Source organism: Euprymna scolopes, chromosome 35 (genome assembly GCF_053919585.1).
Source record: "Euprymna scolopes isolate OS-2025 chromosome 35, ASM5391958v1, whole genome shotgun sequence".
NCBI classification, from domain to species: domain Eukaryota; kingdom Metazoa; phylum Mollusca; class Cephalopoda; order Sepiida; family Sepiolidae; genus Euprymna; species Euprymna scolopes.
Window position 1 is genome coordinate 70,905,081 of NC_136516.1, and position 22,146 is coordinate 70,927,226.

General features: G+C 34.8%; 1 protein-coding gene across 13 annotated transcripts in view; it reads right to left on the minus strand.

Moving 5' to 3' along the window:
• Positions 1 to 22,146, minus strand: part of LOC145259913 (rap guanine nucleotide exchange factor 6-like) — a 917,527-nt gene that overhangs the window by 721,044 nt on the left and 174,337 nt on the right. The gene's annotated exons all lie outside the window — the stretch shown is intronic.

Below are 22,146 nucleotides of genomic sequence, written 5' to 3' on the forward strand. Positions count from 1 at the left end.
CCAGAAGCCACTCAGGGATAAGGGTTTTTGCAAGTACATTACGTTAGTGTGGAGATTTGATTAAGTGTTTACTTAAGGGGGTGGTTCATTAGGAATTTGTTAATGTTGGACTTGAACACATCCAAGTTGTAGTCAGGTGGGAAGCAGCCAGACGGAACAGAGTTCCACAGGCGTGCAGTTCTAAGAAAGAAGCTTTGTTCATGGAATCCACATTTTGATTTAGGCACAGATAAAGAATGGGGGAAGTTTTTCACAGTGGATTCGGCTAGACGGGTGTTTTTCGTGAAAGATTGGCGAGGGGGGACCAGAGATTTGAGTTCAGACGAGCACCTGCCATGGAAATAACGATAAAACAAGGATAGGCTTGCAACGTCTCTTCTGTGGGAGAGAGGTTGCAGGGTAGAGAAAAGGGCATTCCCCACTAAGCCACAAAGTCTATTTTGTACTCTGTCAAGGCAGGATAGGCTGTTTTTAGCAGCTCCTGCCCAGATATGGCAACAGTATTCCATCCTTGGACGTACTTGGCTTTTATATAGATAGAGAATTGCATCAGAAGTGAGATATCTTCTGGAGCGGTAGAAGGATCCCACCATCTTGCCAGCGACCTTGGCAACAGACTTGATGTACGTGTTCCATTTCAGATCCGGAGTAAAGGTCAAACACAGAAGCTTGTCAAAACACGGGGCCTCTCTCAGACGAGAGCCATCCATCCCAATTTGGAGTGTTTGGAGAAGTAAAAGAAAAAAATGTTTTAGTAGGAAAGTAGGCTTGAACCCCGAACCTTTGACGTGGAGGTGGAAATGAAATGAGAAAAAAACCCTGGGACCTAACCATCTCGGCGATGACAGAAGAGGAATGAAAAGCGTCTTAATTTAACGTTTATAAAATGAAATTAACAGGTGCGAGAAATTTAAGTCCCTATTTACCCCTATTTACAACACCTCCCCACGGGACAGAGTTAGACACCAGGGTCGTTTGTTAACGTGGAGAAAAGGAACAAAAATAAAAACTGTCTCAGTCGTGAAGGATTTCTCCTCCACTGACAGAGAACAAGAAATTAAAGTGCGAAACTTAAGTCGCGTGATGTTTGACCTTGAAACATGACGCGGCTGCAAGCCAGTTTTCGCTTGTTTTATACTGAAAAACGAAAGACACACGGGATGCTCTAAAAATCTGGAAAAAATAGCGCGTGAAAGTCGGGCAAATTAAATAGACAGGCGACTCCCATTCGTAACTCATATATATTATCATTTAGACGTGATATAAAAAGTTTTAAGAAGGAATGAGCCGAGCGAGAAGTCCGGCGAAAAAACCCTTTTACAGACATACACAAAAAGCGAACACACATACATACATACACACATTTTCGCTTTTATATTTATAGATGTAACTTACATAGTCAAGTGGTTAATACTGGTTATAAGCGATTCTTATTTCTAAGGTTCAAGTTCGAATCCTGTTAAAGTATTGTTTTGTTCTATGTGAAGTTTCCTATTTCGTTTTCAAAGCTAATTATTTGTTTATATGATCCAAATTTAAACCATATTAACACGGGTATCATTTAGAAAGCAAATTTTATCCCATAGTATACTGGCGGATTTGAGATATCTCTCATTTATCTATATACCTATCAATCTACACACACTCACACACACACATGTATATATGTTTTTTAACATGTTTTATTAACTGTTTGCTCTTATATATATATATATATATATATATATATATATATATACAGTAGCGTTCAAAACTAAGGGACAAAATTTTAAAACCTAATATTTGTTAGAAATAACAACTGTGAAAAGATGAAATTTTGACAACTGGTAGTCGTTATCATTCATAACAACATATTAAAATTTTAATCATTTGCAAAGGATAGAAAAAGAATTATAACAATTATTTATTTTCAAAATAGGAACGTCCAAAAGTAAGGGAAAAAATTGAGGAAAACAATGTAAACAGTATGGTATATTCAAATTTTTGGATTCCCTCTAAAGAATAAGTGTTACTTAGTCATTTGTAAACGTTGCATCAGCCGGCACCATGGCGAAACGCCAAAAATTTGATTACTCTGTGAGACAAGCTATTGTAAAACTACACAAGGAAAAGCACACCATTAGAGAGATTTCAGAGAAAGTGAAACGTTCCAAGAGTGTTGTAGGCAGGGTTGTTAAATCTTACAATGATACTAACAAAATAGTGCTTTTAAAACTGGCAGACACCGCAAAACTTTGGCAAGAGAAGATCGAATAATGTAGCATATGTCATTAAAGAACCGTTTTAAGTCTTGTACAGAAATTAAAAGGGTTATGAATGTGTTAATGTGTCAGGACAGACTGTTTTTAGAGCTTCCTAAAAGGTCATCCATCTGGTACTGGCCAGGCTCAACTTTGCTTAACTTCGATGATCTGGCGAGAACTGGTGTGTCAACACGATTGTGCTGTAGTCATCTACAGACAAAGTGTATTGTTGGATCACAGTTCTTCAGTTTTATTAGACAAGCAACTACCTGAAATCAAAATTGGAACTTGATCGTCTAGATGAAAATTGGTGCTCCAAAATATTATATAACAGCATGTGGCCACCATTCCCAATGAGACAGATATAAACAGAGGCTGAAGAGAATCCATCAACATAAACGACCATCAACTATTCATTTTTATGTTGGATTTGAAACCGACGGTACCAATTTTTATTAAAATCTTCTGTTACATATTTAAATATATGTGTGTGTATGTGTGTGTGTGCGTGTGTCTCATCTCCATAGGTAATTATTTGTTTATATAATCGATATAAATGTTAGTTTATAATGTAGCATGGTGTCTCAGTCGAAGAGGAATCATTCTTCCTTTGAGAAATGCTTCGGTTGCTGGTGAACTGGGTCTGATGATTTAAAATCCGAAACCTTCCGTGAAACCAGCTCATCACTGATGACTGACCTCGGAGCATCTACAAGACGTATTTCACGATTCGGTGGTGCAGGAGTAAACAGGGAGAATTATCGCAATCTTTGGTTTTGCGTTGGCCTGGAATAATTCTCCTCGCAAAAAGTATAATCAGGCATGTTATTCATCTGTGCAATGAGTCATGATAGAAATAATCTATCAGAGTTTGTATTTTTGGCCCGCGTCTTTTTTGTTGGCAAATATTGCCAACTGATTCCAGTTTCTGTGATGACTGAAAGGAATCCAATATGCATAGAAGCAGAAAACAGAATATTATTTGTGGGAAGGCGTTTTTTCTTTATAAACAATTTTGTTTATTTCTGCTCAAATTCATACACCGCTGAGACAGATGAGTGCAGTTAACATTTCATGGATTCAACAAGTGCTTGCACTCATTTTATAAAATACTATCAGACCGCTAGGCGTTGCCCGATGGTAAAATACGCATAAATATTATATTTTAATTCATACAGAAACTAAGACATGCATGCAAGTATTATGTTTTTTCTAAACAGTTCACTTTTTGTAAGTAAAAAAAAAAAAATATTTGAGCTGATATCGAAATCAAAACCTAAAGACAGTTATTCAAGTACGATAGCCATTAGACCAGCTTCACACGATCTTTAAAAGGTGTTTTCATACCTACTTATTCTTAATATAAGGACTCTGTCATTTGATCGATTCATTCATGCACATTTGTGAAACAGTTAACAAACAGATAAGAATCTGATAACCCCCTCCAATTTTGACCCCTTAGCAGCCCTTTTTTCTGAATGGAAACTGATTAAAAAGTTTTCCACACGTCTGAATACCCTATATACTAATTTAAATGATGAGGTTGTTTGCATGGCAATCGAGAAGGCTAATTTGCTAGCCCAGCAGTTTACTCCCAATTCCACTTTAAACTCAAAAACCAACTATCTGCCAAATTTTACTTTGCAGATAGAAGCTACACTAAATGATCTGAAAATCACCTGTTTGTGACATCATAAAAAAAACATAGACACCCTGAAAGTGTGTGGGCCTGATCTCATCCCTGCTATATTATAAAAAAAATGCTCCAAACTCTTCAACAAATGCCTTACCGAATCTTGCTTTCCTAACTGCTGGAATTTTCAAGAATTCTGACGAAAGAACTGATCCACTCAATTATTGCCCCATTAGTCTCTTTCCTCTCTTCACCAAAATCTTTGTTCCTTAATCAATCAAACACTTGTCTACCACCTCGTAGATGCTAAACTTCATTCCAACCAACAGTATGGATTTAGGCAAGCCTGTTCTACTGCAAATATCCTAACTGTAATCTCTGAACATATATACCAAGCATTGGATAAGGCAGGAGAAGCTAGGTCAGTAGTACTTGATATATCTAAGACCTTTGACAGGGTATGGCGTATGAGTCTTCTCATGAAAATTAAATCATACAGCATGACTGGACGAATACTTAATATAATCAAATCCAGATTGTCATCAATGGTTGTAAGTCAAAACAGCACAATATAAGTGTGGGTGTGTCGCAAGAGTTGATCCTGGGACCTTTCCTCATATTCATAAATGACCTCCCTGATAAAATTGTCTCCGAGATGGTATATTTACTGATGGCATCACACTCTATAACAAGCATGAAGGGAAAACGAATGAACACATATCTAAGGCAATGTCTAAAACCTTAGAAGGAGACTTCCAGTCTGTAGTGAAGGGACATACATTCAATACTGCAAAGATTAAGCTCTTTTATTTTAACAATTGCAAGAAACCTTCTCAGCCACTGATTGCCCAAACTAATAATAACTAAAAATAATAACTAATAATAACTAAAAATAATAACTAATAATAATAATAACTAATAATAACATATAATAATAACAAATAATAACTAATAATAATAACTAATAATAACTAATAATAATAACTAATAATAACTAATAACAATAACAAATAATAACTACTAATAATAACTAATAATAATAACATATAATAATAACTAATAATAATAACTAATAATAATAACAACTAATAATAAAGACTAATAATAACTAATAATAATAACTAATAATAATAACTAATAATAATAACATATAATAAAGACTAATAATAATAACTAATAATAATAACATATAATAATAACTAATAATAATAACTAATAATAATAACAAATAATAACTAATAATAATAACTAATAATAACTAATAGTAATAACTAATAATAACTAATAACAATAACAAATAATAACTAATAATAATAACTAATAATAATAACAACTAATAATAAAAACTAATAATAACTAATAATAATAACTAATAATAAGATATAATAATATGCTACCTGAAAGCTCTTCTCGGCTGAACATTCACAAGAAACTTGAATTAAAGCAAATACATTGAGGATATTGCCAGCGTTGCTGCAAAGAAGGTGTTTTTTTTCTACTGTGATAGAAAATTACTTACACCTGAGAATATCCTATATCTCTCCAAGGTCACGGTTCACCCATTCACGGAGTATTGCTGCCACATTTGAGCTGGTGCATCTGACACGTCTCTCACTTTGGACAAGGTCCAAAAAAAGAGTCTCCAATCTGATAGGTCCTACGCTATCAACCAAACCCCAACCCCTGTGCCATCATTGAAATGTTGCGACCATGTGCCTGTTTTACAAGTACTTTAATGGAATGTTCTTCGATAAACTCAAGGCACTTGTAACCCTCCTCAATGTAAATACACTCGAGTAACCCAACAAGCTGCAAAATCCCACCATACACCATAGAAGTCCTTAGATGCCAGAAAGTCTTCTACTCTAATAGTTTCTTCTCCCAAACAGATAGACTTTGGAATTCCTTCCAGGTCCATACTGCCCTAGCTATACTGACATGCAGAAATTCAAGTGTAGTGTGAACAGACATGTCGCTGCTCAACTCCCTAGGTAAATTCCTTGTCAAATTACTCCCAAATAGTAGTCCCTTACCTCTAAGTGGCACTGTGCCTTGTTTGGGATAAAAAAAAAAATAGTAAATATATATGTATATATATATTTGTAGTCATCGACATGTAGTCCTGTTTCGTTGTATCACAACTCATCAGTGCTGCTAGACTAGCATCTCTCCCAAGGATTGAACCTAGAACCGTTGTGTTGACAATCAGCAGTTCTCCCACTCGACCATGGAATCGATGCCCGTAAATAACTCGTCGGAATGTCTATTTAAATAGACACCTGCCACCACTTTTATAGTGCTCAAATCGCCTGTTCGTAAACAAACAAACAACGAGCTTTGCATTTTCAGCCAATTAAGTAGCGGGTGAGATTATTTACGACAGTGCTCTACCCAAAGAGGGGGGCTTAAAATATATTTGTAGTCATCGACATACAGTCCTGTTTCGTTGTATCACAACTCATCAGTGCCGCTAGACTAGCATCTCTCCCAAGCCAAGGATTGAACACAGAACCGTCGTGTTGACAGTCGGCAGTTCTCCCACTTGTTATATATATAAATAAATATAGTCATCAACATACAGTACTGTTTCGCTGTTTCACATCATATATATATATATATATATATATATATATATATATATATATATATATATATATTGTCTTGACAGAGTTCAAAATTCAAACCGGCTTTGAAACCTAGTAGGTGATCTCCTTTTCTCCTCCCTGCAACCTTTTTCCCATAGAAGAGACGTTGCAAACTCTGCTCTATCGTTATATTCATGGCATGTGCTCATCTAAGCTTCAATCTATGGTCCCCTCCCCTGCCAAACTTTCACAAAAACACTTGTCTAGCTACAACCACTATCAACAATTTCTCCCACTTTTTATCTGTGTTTAAATCTAAGCACAAATTCCATGAACAAAGCTTCTTTCTAAGAACTGCCCACCTGTAGAGTTCTGTACTTTCCAGCTGACTATAACATGGTCATCTTTAAGTCCAATGTAAACAAATTCTTGTTGAACCGTCCCCTTAAATAGTCAATTTCTAACGAAATTTCCACCACTAACAATCATTACACTGTTGTTTTAGTGACCACCATACACTCATTAACCCTTCTATATAAACTGTGTCAATCGCTTTATAGCATATTAGTAAAATATCAATATTTCACTAAATATACGTCACAAGAAAATAAAATTAGTATAATGAAATAACTGCTCTAAGGTTAGTTATTTCTCAAAATTTTATTCAAAATCATGCGATATTCACAAAGTTATGAAATTTTATTCTTTATCAAGGAATTTCCACTGTCCATCGCTTTATTGCAGGTCTTTTTAAATGTTGTATTAGGGCAAAAATACAATGTCTAATCATGAAAACTTTATTTTTTATTATATTTTTTTGTTAAAGAATAATAATAAAAAGCACATCCTAGGTGCTAAGCCTCAAATAAATGCATTATTTATCACCATATCCACCATTTTTGAAATAACTTTAAACAACCTTTTATCCACGGAAGAAGTCAATTGTTTAGTCTGAAAAAGAGTTATGGTTCTGGCAGCATCAACTACTTTCCTCCACAGGGCATTCTTTGAAGTAAATTGCTCTCCTCCCTCATAAACACCTCTTTTCAATACTGACCAGAGATGTTTAATGGGGTTACAATCTGGAGAACACGATGGCCAGCTCATGAATGTTTCTCTAAGGAAGGCTGCAGTCGCCCTAGCAGAATGGGATGGTGCATTGTCATGCATAAAAATAACTCTGAAAGCGATGTGAAAACTGTATGTCATCTAGCCATGGTGACAAATGTTTATCCAAAAAGGCCGTGTACACATTGTTAGTAAGTTTTACACCCTCTGAAACTTAGAATGGTCCAACCAACTTATCCCCAATGATTCCTGCCCAAAACATGATGCCTCCACCTCCTTGTTAGTGATGAACTCTGTGAGTTCCGTTTAAGTTCCAAACTTTGGCTGGCCCTGTCAGTAGGGCATTAGAATACGCCGACTGCCCCCCTGCAGAGGGTAAAAGTCCTCCAATGGAGGTCCTAGATATGACCTTAAACTATATCCAGTGGTGAGGCCCCAGCTTGTGGGCTTTGGGGAGTGTGTTTAATTACCATTGCTCCCAGATCCATTCTGACCCAGAGTGGTAGTACCTGTTAGGGTCCCAACTATGGGTCAAATAGAAACCGACGTAAAAACAACAAAAATATTCTATTAAAAAAATTTTTCTTCAAAATCTTTGGATTCGGCATTAAATAACCCGAAAAGAGTTGATATGCCGTAAAACAAAAACAACCAACCAACCAACCAAACTTTAGCCCATCCATCCGAACCGTCAAGAGTAGCACAGGTCTCATCTGTAATAGGACACATTGGAAATCCATTTTCATGTAATTCTGTGCCCAAGCCATTTGATTTTCCCAATGTTGTTTGTTCAATGGAGGCCTTGGAATAGTTTTGATGTTCCTTGCCATCTAATTCAACACATTACATTACATCGGGCCTGCCTGGATCTTGGAGTGATTCCAGCTCTTGCAAAAATGGAAGCACTGGTGCTGTTTTGGTTTCGGTTGACTTCCGTACAAATTTTCTGAATATCACGATGTGAAAGGTTTCTCCTGTTGCCCTTATCCTTTCTGGATTTGGTGTTGGATTGTTCACGAATGAAGCCAAAGTTCTTGGATCACTTTCCAACTCCATAACTAAATCTTTGATGAACAATCCTTCTGCGAGTTCAGCAACAATCCTTTCCTTTTGGTAACCATTAATCGCCCCTTTTTTGGCATTTTAAAAGACCTGCAATAAAGCAATGGACAGTATAAATTACTTGATAATAAATTAAATGTCATAACTTCGTGAATATCGCATGGATTTGAATAAAGTTTTGGGAAGTAACTAACCTTGAAACAGTCCAGCTGACTACAATTTGGCCGTCTTCAAGTCCAATGTAAACAAATTCTTCATGAGCTATTCCCTTAAGTAATCCAATTTATCAAATTTTCACTACTAACAATTAATACGATATTTTCCCATTGACTACTGTACACTCATTAACCCCTATCCTCGAGTGGCCTCCAGGCCTTGGTAAGTGGTGACTCCTATGTAAAAAAAGAATAAGTAAATAACATAGTACAAATAAAAGAAATAAAATTTTGATATGTCCGCCTAAATGCTATTTAAGTCCAACATTTAAAATCTTACACGATAACTTTGAGTACTGTGTTAAGTGTTATCATCAACTACTACTTTGCAACAATACAAAGCTATTTGTAAACAAATTGAGCACTCTCTAACAGTTAGCATAAAGCATTTAGATGTCACTTGCTCGCCCCATAATCAAGTGGTTAAGAGTTGTTGATTATTGACTAGATGGTTATAGGTTCAATCTCAGCTAGTTTGGCCACACTGAATAACATATTGGATACGTGGATAACACACACACACACACACGTGTGTGTGTGTGTGTGTATTTATACATTGATTGCAAAGTCAAAGGTAATTTTTGCAATTGCGTACAAATCCTTCGATTAGCACTAATCATCATTTCATACACAAAAGAAACACTAGTGGCTGCATGTAAAAATAATGAATATTTAAAAAAGTTTTTAATTATTGTCGTAGCCTCCTCCCACAAAGATTAGGCCTCTATGAGACTTTATACGAAGCCTTGCATACTTGCATAATGCAATGTTCTGGCTACTGCCACTCAACCCTATATCACTAAGCTTACTGTATATGTCTGCTTATTTGATGTAATATAAAATTTAAATTCTCTTCTTTCTCGTGTTAATTGATGGTGGCATAGAGGTTGAATACTAGGCAACAGATTCAAAAGTGCCGTTTTGGTTCAGTTAAGACACGGCGTTACTGGGGATTGAATGAGGATCAATACTGTGTATTCTGTAGAGTCACTTTTGCGTCTTCTGCCTAATATTCAACCCCTAGGCCACCATCAATTAAAACGAGAAAGAAGAGAATTTAAATTTTATATTACATTAAATTTCATGGAAATATTAAATTAACAAGCTTCTTACTAGTTTTTATTATTATTATTATTATTATTATTATTATTATTATTCAATTTTCACCCCAAACAAGGCACAGTGCCGCTCTGAAGTAGGGGGCTACTATCAGGGACATAAGTTGCAAGGACATTATGAAGGGAGACGAGCAGCAAGATGTTTGTTCACATTATATTTGAACTTCTGCATGTCAGTACAGTTGGAAAAGCAGAATCCCGGAAGGGAGTTCCAAAATCTAGCAGTTCTGGGGAAGAAACTATTGGAGTAGACGGTTTTCTTACACCTAGGGATCTCTACTGTGGAGGGGTGAGATTTAGCTGCTCATCAGGTTTGTCAAAGGTATTTATGTTGAGGGGGTACCAGTGCTTGTACTTCGTCATTAACCACCATTAAAATACTTGCAGAACAGGCAGAGGGATGCAACATTTCATCGGTGGGACAGAGGCTGAAGCTTAGATGACAGTTCAGAACCTATCAGGTTGGCGAATCTCTTTTGAACCCTGTCCAGGAGTGAGAGACAAGTAGTAGATGCACCAGCCCAAATGTGACAACAGTACTCCATACATGTCAAATGCGACAAGAGTACTCCATATATGGGCGAATGGTGGCCTTATAGAGGTACAGGATACTTTCAGGCGTAAGTAGCTCTCTAGCACGGTAAAGAGAGCCTACCTTATTCGCAGCAGCCTTGGTAATGCACTCAGTGTATCTGTTCCAACTCATGTTCCCTGTGAACATTAGGCCGAAGAATTTAAAAGTAGTACTTTCAGGTAATGTGTTTTTGTCCATTGCTATTGGTGGTAGTATATATATAACGCAGAATATTCAGTGTAGCTTAATCGCCATATATATTTTATAAATTACTATATATATATATATATATATATATATATATATATATATATATATATTATGAACTCAATGATACTATATTATTATATTATTTTTATCTCATGTTCATAATATTTGCAAGTTATCCACTGATAATTGTCTTGTTTTGTGGATTTAAACGGAGCAATAAAACTCAATGCCAAACAACGTGCATGGGGCATTTGGATAACCCTAACCCAGACCGGTTATCTTGGGTTAATTCATGGAAACGAAAACTGGCAGATTATTTCCCCAAGTCACCATCATCGTTCTAATCGCTTCATTAACTAACCTACCCACCCTCCTCTTGTTGTGTGTTGGGCTTCAGTGAAAGAAAGTGTATCTGACATTGGTTGGGTTTGAGAAGCCTCATGCCTAAAAGGGTCCTGACAGAAATGGGTTTATAGGCTTTGACATATTTACAGAGTTTCTTGTTATAAAGAATTCTGGCTGACATCACACAAATGGCACTTGGAATAGAACAGAAGAAAGAATGGCGCAAAAGTATAGAGAACGATTACTACTACTACTACTACTACTAAAGATAAAATAAATTAAAGAAATTTTGACCTCCTTTTAGTTTCAATAAACAATGCATATTCCCTGTAAGTATGCTTGCGTGGGAGTCTATAATGAAGCAAAGGTTGCACAATCCCAAGCACACTTCTTCTGAACCTGTATTATTCGAGTTTGTTGCAAAGTTCTTGGCAAAGAGTTTGGCTTTCTCAGATGCTGACGAAATCACTCCAGGTCTGTTAATGATGGTTGGAATAGAGGACACACGTCTATTTAAGGGCTTGTTTGTTATCTGCCAAATCTCATGGGGGACATAAATAAACATTCGTGGCAGTTATGGCCCCAGAATCATGATGTGTACTTCTGTAAGATATTTTTGTTAATACACTTTTTATTAATTATACCATTGTGTTTGTCTTGATTATTACTGGCCGGCAAGGTTACAAGTAAAAAATATATACCAGCAATAAATAGACAATTATTTAATTGTTAATATTAGAGCATTTAGTATGAAAAATACAAATAATTTACCTCTCACCAGTAATTCTTTGCAATTACTATTTATTTATTTTATTGGAAATTTATCAATGTTAAGTCGGGTTTTAATGCTGTAAAAGTTGTGAGAGTTGTCACCCTTTGACGACTCCAGATTTCTGCTTATTTTTCAGTGATGTAAGGACTTATGTAACTTGGAGTTGCTCTCCTTGTTGTTTTGTGCTAACGTGTGCTTTTAGCATTGGGTAACTTGGAGTTGCTCTCCTTGTTGTTTTGTGCTAACGTGTGCTTTTAGCATTGGGTAACTTGGAGTTGCTCTCCTTGTTGTTTTGTGCTAACGTGTGCTTTTAGCATTGGGTAACTTGGAGTTGCTCTCCTTGTTGTTTTGTGCTAACGTGTGCTTTTAGTGTAGGGTAGCTTGGAGTTGCTCTCCTTGTTGTTTTGTGCTAACGTGTGCTTTTAGCGTTAGGTAACTTGGAGTTATTTGCTCTTTGACCGTACATAAAAGCGAATGTATGACATGTGTTCCTCTTTTTGCTTTGTAACCGTATAAATAAACAGATATGTCATTCTACGTCTATATGCGAAAAAACTTCCACAAAATTTTGAGGAAGGTTCATCAGAAAAACGCTAAAAATTAAATCGTCAACCAGCTGGTCGAATTGGCAGTGGTCACTTTGACCCAGATGGAAAAAAATGACCGTTAAAGAGTCAATGCCTCCTGATCCAAAAGGAATAGAGCAAACCAAAGCTGGAAAAAAGACAAAGAAGGCCAACGACTCACAAAGTTGAATGCACCTATGACCTTTTCGATGTGAAAACGGATAATCTACTGGTGCTAGAAGTGACGTTAAAGTTAAATATTCTAACAAAAGGAGTTTGCAGCCGTTTGAAAAATTGTGTGCAAATTATGATTGCATTCGACAAACCACCATGACATATTTTGTTTGTCTTAAAAATGAAAATCTAAATTAAATCAAGTATAATGCGTTGCTGGTATTTATCTCTGATATATCTCAGTGCTTGATTAGCAATGGAATAGTTTTGCAGGTTCAGTTATTTAGCAAAAAAAATAAATAAAATAAAAATTTGTGCAGTTGCCTTTCTAGAGTAAAAAGTTGTTAAAATAGTTTCAAAATAGTTGCAAATCTGAAGGAAAAAACAGCTTTCAACCTTGGCACAAAAGGGACTAATCACTGTGTGCACATGTTGAAATTTAAAGCTTTTGTTAAATTTGTAAATTCATGAAGACAAAGAAACGTCCCAAAGAGTTACAGAGAGGTAGGCAATGCCTGGGATAAATAATAAAAAAAGGGACTTGTGAGCAGACAACTTGTGAAGCTCAAAGAAAACTGACTCAAAACTCTATTCTTTTCAATGAGTGTTCTCATCTTGATTGTTATTCACACAACGTTTTAGCTGATGTAACCTCAGACCTTCTTCAGATGTATTTTGTTGAACTCAGGAACCTTTTTGTTGGACTCGGAAATCTGTATGAAATTTTGAATGGAACACAATTTAATCCATGGGGTAACATGCTCTTATTTTATCATTTATCACTGGGTTAAAGTCTTAAGTAATTCGTAATTAGTTTCAACTCTGCATAGACGATTGAACCTTCAACCTCCAGAAGAGTGTCACTTAGACCTAAATTTTGCTTCGTACTTTATCTGATATGCCGTGAATCCTTGTTGTATGAAAACAGATTGCTTGTAGTCAAAAAGCCAAGGAGGCTTTGATTCTACAAAGAGGTCAAGTCGATATGAATCATGTCTAGTTTTTTTTTTTTTTTTTTTTTTTTTGTATGGCCTAATGAGGATTTGCCTGATAATAGATTCATCTTTTCTTCATATTGGGAAACTGATATTTTTTTTCATTTGGGCAACAAACAATGGCTGATAATAAATGAGTAATCAGCATCAAAGAACAATTACAAAAATGAAGCCAAGGCCATAAAAAAAAAACACATCATAGAAAATACAATCTTTATTGCTACCCAATGAGAATCAGAGAATGAAACACTTTAAAACAACTCTTAAATACCCGCTCTCCATCGAGTAGGGTAAAAGACTCACAAAAAGAACTCAACAGTATAACCGAAAACTTGTAGAATCAAATTGATGTGAAACTATCCACGTCCTAGTAATTGTCTGTATTTTTGAGATGAGGTGTTTTCATTGATTGAGATTGTCGGACTGACTTCCTCATCTTGGTTGTTATCATCACAACGTTTCGGCCGTTTTGCCCTCCGGCCTTCATCAGGTGTTTTGTATTGATAGTGACATATGGCCGAGTGGTCCTAGACGTATCAAAGTTTACAGTTACCCAAAGGTGCTGAGTTCAATCCTGAACGAAGGCAGTAAAAAGTAACATTCAAAACAGAGAATCAGCAACTATGTCCCAGAGCCTAGCTGGAGTCCGAACACGGTACCCCCATAATAATAATAAAGGGTTGGGTCCGAGACTCCTAACAAACGGTTCCCAAGTTTGATACAAAACACCTGATGAAGGCCGGAGGGTAAAACGGCCGAAACGTTGTGACGATAACAACCAAGATGAGGAAGTCATATCCACGTCCTCTCCCCAAAGTGTTAGTGAGAAAAAAAAAGACGAAATAAGTTGATCAGCAGAACAAAGGTTATAGGAAGTGGGCCTTAGTAGAAAGACAATTGGAAAAAAAAATTGTTTACAAGACACACAAAAGAAAGCTGAAATAGGATTGTTAATCAAGGTGTAACAGTGATGGGGGAAAAAAGGGCCAGACAAGAGAGGTCAATATATTTGGAGTAAGTTTGTCGACAGTTTTAGAAGTTGTGATGAGTTTTGTGAAATTATCGCATTTGGTTTTGTGACAGTTTTGTGACATTATCGCATTTGGTTTTGTGACAGTTTTGTGACATTATCGCATTTGGTTTGGAATCCATTTCATGATTTTAAAAGTTCCACAATATTTTCTATTATATATCATAGTGATCATGTTTTACACCATATAAACCTTCGACTGAAGTTAAATGAAGCAAAAATGAAACAGATATTGTAAATTTGTTTTATTTGGATTTTTTTTTTTTTTACATGAAGGTCACCACTTATCAAGGCCCAGAAGCCACTCGGGGATAAGGGTTATTTTGTGTACAGTAATTAATGGGATAGTGTTGCAGTATTCATTAGTATTGGAGATTTAATAAAGTGTCATCATTGGGGGGGGCGGTTCATCAGGAATTTGTTTATGTTAGACTTGAAGGAGGAAAACAGGCAAGCGGTAGAGAGTTCCACAGGCGTGCAGTTCTAAGAAAAAAGTTTTGCTCATGGAATCTACGTTTTGATTTAGGCACAGATAAAGAGTGGGGAAAATTTTTTACAGTGGTTTCAGCTAGAAAGGTATTTATTGTGAAAGATTGGTGATGGGGGACCAGAGATTGGAGCTCAGACGAGCACCTGCCATGGTAATAACGATAAAACAAAGATAGGCTCGCAACGTCTCTTCTGTGGGAGAGAGATTGCAGGGAACAGAAAAGGGCATCCCCCACTAAGCCACAAAGTCTATTTTGTACTCTGTCAAGGCAGGATAGGCTGTTTTTAGCAGCTCCTGCCCAGATGTGGCAGCAGTATTCCATTCTTGGACGTACTTGGCTTTTATATAGATAGAGAATTGCATCAGAAGTGAGATATCTTCTGGAGCGGTAGAAGGATCTCGCTATCTTTCCAGTGACCTTGGCAACAGGCTTGATGTAAGTGTTCCATTTCAGATCAGGGGTAAAGGTCAAGCCCAGAAGCTTGTCAAAACATGGGGCCTCCCCTAGACGAGAGCCATCCATTTCAAAATTATTCAGACACTGTTCTCATCTTTAGTGTTATTTCCACAACTTTTCAGCTGATTCTCAAGTTCAACAAGATACACCTGAAGAAGGTCCGAAATTACATCGGCTGAAAGTTTCAAGAATAACACAAAAGATAAGAACAGTAGTCCGAATAATCCAAATAACCTATAATAATACAAATTCAGAAACAGATCTTACAAAAATAAAAACTGATATCTTTTTATTGCATTCTTAAATTCTATCTTTGTTGGCCTGTATCCAAGCTATTCAACAGTCTCCTAGATTCTATTGAGAACACCTAATGATATGGACGTGTGTCAGAACCAAAGATGCATCATTGAATTGCTGGCAAAAGTGCATTGAGAATGGTGGTGACCATGTAGAAAAATAAATTCTGGAGCAGAAAAGGTCGCATGTTTTAATGGTACAACTTCTGTATTCTTAACTCTTCAACTTTTTGAGTTTCAAAAAATCGGAGGCTTTACTTTTGGAACGACCCTCATAGATAGAGATTAAGGTAAGCCATTAGACACTTTTTCAAAGAAAATTTAGTTTCTCATTCGAGATTTTCTAATTCAGTCTCAGGATGTGTTATAGGCAGGAGAGGTGGGGGGACAAGAATCTTTAGCACTGCTTCTAGCTCTTAAAAAAAATAAAAAAAAGGTTATAAAAAAGTAAGAAAAGCTTTAAGCCGTTAAAATCATCAACGATCTTGTTGAAAAGGGAGGTTACTCTGGAGTGTTAAAGACATCATAGGATGCATAAATTATAGTTGTGGGACAGGAGTAGATTGCTAAATAAATAGGTCAGTTTGCATATAAGTTCATTAATCTAAAATGACGAAAGAAAATCTGTGTAAATCATCAAAGCAGTGATTCTCAACCTTTTTTTTTTTAAATGACGGCACTATATTGATTTTTTTTTTTAATTTGCAGCACACCTATCACAAAAATATTACTGCTCAAAGAGTTTTTGCAATAAAATAATTAAAAACAAATAAGATTATTGGAAGGGTCACTAGCAGAAACACGGACACGGAAATGAGTTAGAAAAGGTAAAATATATTGAAACAAAAACAGCACATACAAAGAGTAGCTATCGCAGTAAGTACCGCCAAGATGACAGACTACGAAGAAAGTACACTGACCACACCCTGAGAGTCGTACCTCACGATCTATTTCTATAGTTTAGAAGAGTTCATTTTTAGTGCATGGGTGAGTCCCTGCAACAATTATATAAGGAGAATTTTTATTTACAAAAATCAACATATCGTCTATTCAATATCGGGTACAGAATAATAATGGTGAATGTCAGTAGGACAGTTGTGACTGGTGTTTTTTAACTACTGCTGCAATATGTTGGCAAATGTGAGACACACTCAACTCTTCTCCAATATTTAAAAAAATCTTTTGTTTTTTTTTAAATTTTATTTTAATGTTAATGTTTTTAAATTTTAATTTTAATTTTAATTTTTTTAAATTTTAATTTTAATTTTAATGTTTTAAATTTTTATTTTAATTTTAATGTTTTTAAATTTTTATTTTAATTTTAATGTTTTTAAATTTTTATTTTAATTTTAATGTTTTTAAATTTTTATTTTAATTTTAATGTTTTTAACGATAAGAAAATCCGAGTACACATAGATACGAAGTTGAGAATTGCAGTAAGATTCTGATGTATTTTTTTACTTAGAGTTGAAGATTCTTCCATAACAGAAATTCAAAAGGTGTCCACTAAATGGTGTCATCATGATTAAGAAATTAAACGGTTTTATTAAATAAAATGAAATTAAGTGACTTCTTTGCGACAAACCAGTAATCATTCAATGGCACAGTGGTTGGAAATCATTGCATTAAAGATTCAGCTAAGTAAGAAACATAAAACTTTCATAAGTCTTTCGTCATGACAGTTAATAATTCAGTTTACAAGTGTTAAAAACTTTCCTTTACCCAAAAGTTTGTTCCAAAGGAAAAAGGGGAAAATTAGTAGAATAGCGAATCGTATCATTTAATCCACGGGGGTAGAATGCTCTTGCCCCATCAACCATGATTAGGTAGAAGTATTAATTCGCAATTGTATTTTTAATATCGCCTGCATTGAGGATTGAACCTACAACCTCCAGAGGAGTGTCACTTAGAATTGCATTTTACTTACTACTTTATCCGTTGCGTCACAGGTCCTTGTGGACAATTCTAGTATTGATTTTAGGAGCTTTAAACCTATTTTTGTTTTTAGATGTACAATCATACAACTTAGCACTATAAGTCACCACCACCACCACCACTACTACTACTACTACAACACACACACACACACACACACACACACACACACACACACACACACACACACACACACACACACATATATATATTACTCAAATGAATTAAACAGGTACTTGGTAAAATTCAGTTGTAAGTTACACACTTTTGGAGGTTGAAGGTTCAATCCTTGATGTGGGTGACACTCAAAATAAAATTGCGAATTGCTTAAGACTTTTATCAAGACATTTAAAATTCCCGGGTTTGACAGAACGATTCTGAAGAAGTCAGAGGTTACATTGACCGAATGTTGTGAGAATAACATTTAAGATGAGACCAATGATTCGAATAAAGCAAATAATAGAAATCACCAATCCTCATCTTAAAATTTCAGAAACAACTTGACTCTGGTATCATTTTGATGCTTCAGAATACTGAATATTATTCTCATATCGGGAACAAAGATTACCACAACTAGAGAGAATTGTTTTCCAAGAATAATGTTGTCACTCTCATAGCACAATTTCATTCTGAGAGCAAAATTTTCTGAGAACATAATTTTCCTACCTATAGGATTCCATTTCATAAATTTAGTTGGCATTAAATAACCCATAAATGGCTAATATGATATAAAACAAATTAAACTAAACAAAAAACAAGCAAGGGGAACAACTCATATTTTACTATCATAAAATTTGTCTTCCTTACAACTAAAATTTTATTTGCTTTTCTGTATAAGTTTTAAATGTACAAACAAATAAAAATTAAAAACTTTAAGAATATACTGCATTCCGGACAACGTTGAGTAGGTAGGGCTAGTTCGTTATAATAAACACTATATTAAACTCTCTCTTTCTCTAGCATATATTAGACCGTAGTTTCAGCTGGACTTTGGCTTCCAACCAGAAAGTATGATCACAGCATAAATTCATTAGTATTAACCAGTAAGGCCGCCCATTCGCACTTGTAGCATTCTTTTTTTTGGTGTGTGTGGGGGAGGGGGGATTGGGGAAATGTACTTCATATTTTCTGGCAGGTGTTTTGCTTATCAAAACATCAAAATACTTGAAAAACTTTTTTTTTTTAAATTCCTGCCAAAAGTTAGTCGAAGGAACGAAGGGAAAATAAGCTCGAGTTCTTTGCTTTTTTTTTTTTTTTTTTTTTTTTTTTTTTTTTTTTTTTTAACTTTCTAAAGAAATATTTTCTTTTTGAGTTTATTTCCTGTTTCCTCTCCAATCGTGAAAGATGCAAAATGTGATTAACTTTGGCATTTTTAGATTGTTGGGAAAATAAACAACATACATTATCCAATAAAAAAAAAAAAATGCATAGAAAAGGTTTGCTCATCTTGGAGAGGTGTTCGCTTGTTTTTGGTTTTATTTATATTTATTTTCAAGAAATTAACTTTAAAAAATCTGGAAGTCATATGGGTTGAATCCAGGATGAAAGAATTTTTCGACATTTTTTTTCCATATAGCATTTTTCAGTAATAAGAATTATCAAAATCATCACAATGAAGGTATGCCGTGTACCTACCGAACGTCGAACATCGGGGTTACCAATATGTGGCGTACTGGCGTGGTTCCAGGCTTTGGAAGGCGACATCTTAAACAACGATAGCGTCTTCGCATACAGCCATGAATCACAACTACATTTAATATGAATTGGGGTATGTACAATAACATTAAAATAAAATGAAACATTAAAATAACAGAAGGGTCACCAGGTTACAAGTGCTACCTAAAACATAGTTTTGTAAAAGAGGAATTGAGAAAAACGAAATTTAATAACAAAATATTTTATACAAATATATATATAAAGTTATTTTTTGGTAGTAAAAATGTTCATAGTACCACACGTGTTATGGTAAAGAAGTTGAGTGAATAGCAGTTACAAGTCAAAATGTTCATTGTGTGAATATTGTGTATTTGAGTATTTGACAGCGTGGCATTGTTTATGTGTGTCGTTTATCTTTGTCCTTGTTAGTACGAGTGTAAATGTGTGTATGTTGAAAATAGTAACTGAGTCACTGGGTCGTTTCGCCTTGCCACCAGGGCCAAAAGCCGGGGGTGGAGTGCTAAGTAAACCTTCTTGGGTTCTTTTCGTTTGGTCAGCTGGTGGAGTCTCTCTAAAACTGATTTTCTTGAGCAGGTTTCATAGGAATTTGTAAGCACACACTGACTAACTGCATTCGCGTATGGGTGTTACTTTTTGAGTTTGGAAAAAGTGGCTGAAAATACGTTTGAGTTCACACGTTCATGTTAAAACTTACTAACTTTGGGGAGCGAGGAGGGAAATGAATTTCAACGAAGTGGAGAAGGAAAGAGTGTAAGCAATTATAACCATTTGCTTTTTGGTGCTCGTAGGAATTATTTCGAATGAGTCGATAAAATCTCTGGATATGGAAACTAAATGTCATACGACTATTTCTATTGTGTAACTCCAGGGTGGGTTTAATTTTTGGGTATGCTTAGTAAAAGATGCCAGTTATGAGCTCTACATGTTTTAAGATTTTACAAACAGAAGGCTTTGTTGGTTTGGTCACATTGAAAACAAAATTGGATGAGAGTGCTTGCGTTAGCAAATGTAGTAGGGTCACTTGACAGGGGTAGGCCAAGGAGAGAGAAAGTGCTAAGGGTTGATTTGAGAAAAAGAGGGATAAAAGAAATAGATTAGTTTGGAAGTCAAATTTTAAAAGCTGTCCAACATATGCCAGCTTGTAAAACAGACGTTAAACCGAAGACAAAATTGTTCATTTCGTATTAGCTTTAGCTTTACGGTCGTAATGTTTTTCCACAGATTGTTATCACTTGAGCACATACTGTTCTTGCAAATTCTGCCTCACATTAGAAAGAAAACTTTTTTTTTCCATTGTAGTAGGAAGACGAGTTATCACTGCAAATGTCTTATAAGAAAAATCTTCCATCTATGGAACATGTTGCCACGTGATTGATTCCTTGGAGACTACAACATGGATATCTTTTAATCTAATGTGAATAAACATTTATAATTTGTTCTCATAAGCAATCACATTTTATTCTTCATTTTCAACCCTCTCATAATACTTTTCATAACTAAACTATCAATCTATCCTTTTCGTTAACCCTTATCTTCAAATGACTTTTAGCACGACCGACGTAAATATAGCAGGCCATGTCACTAAAAGTCGCGTGACCTGCCAACGTCATAGGTCATGGACCCACAGCACTGATAATTATGAAGGATCGTTATTTTTTGTTTCAGTTCTCGAAGAAATTACCGCAGAATTCATAAAACTGGTTCAAAAGTGACTATTTTATTTTCTAAACGATAAAAAATTATTTTACATTTGAACACATGAAATTAAAAGGGAGTGTTTTTTTTTTTGTTTTTTTTGCTGTGAAAATTATGTGAGGTTTTATATTTGTTGAAAGTGTATTTAAATACTAATTCACACGTGACTTTAATTTTAAGTTAAAAATTCACCCATTTTAAAATAATTTTTCAATTAGATATTTTTACAATCCTTTTTTCTTGATTATACAGCAAACGATGTTGAATTATTTATCTTTTAACTGTGTATTTTCTAACTAGAAAAGAAAAACCTTTAAAACTGACAAACAAATAATTTTTACAGATTTTTTTTTTCCATTTTGTTCTCTTAATAATAAATAAAACTTGTCACAGTGTTATTCCTATATTTTGTAGAGATGTTTAGTTTTCGATATATCGGAAGTCAATAAATCTAGCGAACATATAGTCTTGATCGTAAGTGTTTTAACTTGTTTATTTCTTTCTTTTAAATATTTTAAATGTTTTTTAATTTAAAAAAATTATTTAATTCTATTAAAACTTTTTGGTAGAAGAAGAATGTTTCAAGTTTATTATTTCTGTGAGGAAATTTTTATATAATTAAAAAGTAATGTTTATCTTTGTTCAAAAGCATAAGTAGAACAAACATATCTTTTCCATGAAAAAACTTGTAAATTAAAACTGCTTATATACTTATTCCCAAATAGTTTAGAATTTTTGCATCAACAAGTTTTATAACACTTACAAAATTCAGTTCTTATTTAAAATTCGACTTAATTAAAAAACACAAAAATGCTGAAACATCTTGTGGTGTACGTACTTGTCATTGAACGAAGACGTCATATTCCAAAAATTACATAAATTTATCAAGTATATCTTTAAACTAAAAAAAAAAAATTTACAATTTTTAGCGAAACAAAAAGTTTTAATTATTTTGAATTCAAACAAACTCACAGTAGTCAAATTGAGTTGCTTCATGACTTTCGTA